The sequence below is a fragment of the Pinus tabuliformis genome, chromosome Q (genome assembly GCF_031772625.1).
Source record: "Pinus tabuliformis cultivar Carrire ecotype Pingquan chromosome Q, CPIR1, whole genome shotgun sequence".
NCBI classification, from domain to species: domain Eukaryota; kingdom Viridiplantae; phylum Streptophyta; class Pinopsida; order Pinales; family Pinaceae; genus Pinus; species Pinus tabuliformis.
In genome coordinates, this window is record NC_142296.1 from 1,265,300,661 (window position 1) to 1,265,303,532 (window position 2,872).

Sequence of the window (2,872 nt, forward strand, 5' to 3'; positions counted from 1 at the left end):
AAAATTTTTAGTTTCGTTATGAATAAAATATTTTAAGGTCCATATTAAGTAATGTAGCCAATTCTATTTGACCCATTGGGGATAGACTTTGATTAGTTTGAACCATATTCTATACTTCAAACAATTAAAATTAAAAAAATATCTTATATTTTCGTTTTTATTTTGAGAAAAATATATATTAATATAAAATTGATATATAACATTTAAAAAATATTAATATTTCTTTTTTTTGAAAAATACAATTTATTTAATTCTTCTAACAAGATTGATAATTTCATAAAAAGAATATATATAATTTCATAAAGAGAATATGTATATATGTGAAGGGAAAAAACAGAATGATGGCAAGTGAATTTAATTTGAGATATTTTATGAGATTGTTTATTTCTTAGGAGATGGTTTTATTCTCCACTTTTATTTATAAAATTTGAATATAAAATCGAATAAAAACTAAATCATGCACAAAGAAAAAAAATCATAAATATAGGAATTGTTTATAATGCGATTTTTTGGAGATTCCGGTGATGGAATCCGGCAGAAAAAATTGAGGTTAAATCTTGATTTGTATTATTTAAAATGGTTTTTTAATTGCATATTTGGATTCAGCGCCCTGAAAACCCCTGGGACGCTTTGATTGTGCAGAAACTAGCTATCAAACTTGCGATTCCAATAAATTGCTGCCGGATTTTGACCGAAAAACCCTAAGGAAAAGCTTCCCAAAAATCACATTATAAACAACTGAATAAATATATACTCGTAAAACTAGTTGGAAGAATGTGCAAAATAATTTATAGCATCTTATGATTGTCGTCGTCATATTCTTGAATTCAAGAAAGTCTGGAGGTCATCATATTCTTGAATTCAAGAAAGTCCAAGAGGCCGTTAGGGTCTGAATCATATGTGCATATCATCTGCTGGCAAATGGCCAGCTCTTCACCCTCCACGAACCCTAAATTACAGAGCACCACTTGAAGCTCTGTGGAAGAGATGAAGCCGCCGTTATTCATATCATACAACTTGAACGCTTCCATCAAATCTGCACATCCAATTTCGCCATTGCTGAATTCACCTTCCGGTCTCTCCTCGAAAACAGAGTGACAGAGCCCAACAAATCCATCAAATGTCAAGCTACATTCTTCGCTCTCACACAATGGTATAACCAGATATTTCAAATCTTCTTCTGAAATTTCCATTCCAAGTTTTTTCAGGTAACGATTCATTTCAGTTACAGTCAACTTCTCGTCCCCATTTTCGTCCACAGTCTCAAATAGTCTGCGAAATTCAGCAATATCTATGAAAAACGCCATTGTTACTGTAAAGTGTCTGGAAAAAATCGTGCAAACTTTCAGATATTAAAGTATCTCTGGATTGAAAACATATACGAACAAACGATCACTTTATATCGATTCTCGCTCTGTTTCGAGGTGGCTGTAGATGAAGAAAATCTGAATTCGATTCCAAATAAGACTGGAAAATTGTTGAAATAAAATTACGGAGAGGCTTCTCGATGGAATGCGCCCACTGCATGTTGGGCGGCCGCCGGCGACGCGTGTGGTGATAAATCGAAGGACCCAGTCAATAGCTTTGACAGTTGAAATATAGAGAACAATTCAATCCCTGTGGATCGTGATGTTTGGTTGAAAATATAGAATAATCGGAAGAGTCGAGATTCCAGGACAGAGAACCTTGCGAATCAAAATGTTGGAGATCCATATCATGTACGAATCCAAAAAATAGAGAGTGAGGTTTTGAAAAGGCAGGTGATTAAAATGTGCATAAATTATATTTTTTTTTTCAAAAGGAGTTGTTGTGTTTTAATGTTTTAATTTATGTTTGATTTTAGAATTTTGTAACCTAGAGTGCTTTTGATAATATTTTTTTTGGATTAATTACGAGATATGTGGTTTATCTTTAAGATATAGATGATTTTTATGTGATTTATTTTCATGATAAAGATGAAAAAATTAATTGATTAAAAATTTTAAATAACAGAGGAACTAGATGCATTTCTGCGATTTAAACTTTGTGATTGGTTGATTGATTTTTTCATCTTATGAAATGTAGACCAACAACTTATGATATTATTAATCCGAAAGTTTATGTTTTATTTTCATGTTAATTTGATGGTTAAAGTTTATTTTATGAGATTTGAATTTATAATTTGATTCTAATCCGTAATTTGTATAATTAATTGGCTAGTTTAGTTTGCTTTTGAATTTAACCCTGTAATGTCTTATAAGAGAATACTTATCCTTAATCATTAGGTTTATCAAAGTGGTTTGCATAATTATTTGATTAGTTTAGCTTTTTAAAATTTAAACTTGTAATGTCTTATAAGAGAATACTTATGTTTAATCATTAGACCCATCAAAAATTCATTAAGTTAAATCTCTACCATTCATTTTATTCACCTAAAAATCACTAACAATAACTAAAATTAGAAATATTTAAATTAATTTTAATTTCTAAAATAATTATTGATTGAGTATGGTTAAAGTATAATGTTTATTTATAAAAAAAATAATATTTATTAATTTATTTTGTTTATTTATGAAAGAATCATACTCTTAGAAATTTGAGTTTTCCTTATCTTAAAAATTATTTATTTTAAATTTATAATTTTAAAAATAATTTTATAATTAAATTATTTTAAATTTATTTTTAAAATGAAAATTTAAAATAAAAATAACGATTTTATTTAAATTAATTATAAATTTTATTTTAAAATTAAAATTTAAAATAAAAATAACGACACACTTTTCGTTAACACTTTCATTCAATCAATTTTTACAATTGATTTAGTATAGATTAATTCTCAATTTTTATTTTTCCCTTTTAACATTCCATTCCTAAACTTCCACGAAATACAGCT

The 2,872-nt window shown here is 27.9% G+C and overlaps 1 pseudogene; it reads right to left on the reverse strand.

Moving 5' to 3' along the window:
- Positions 1–827: 827 nt before the first annotated feature.
- LOC149224427 (calmodulin-like protein 3 pseudogene) lies at positions 828–1,307 on the reverse strand (annotated as a pseudogene).
- Positions 1,308–2,872: the final 1,565 nt, after the last annotated feature.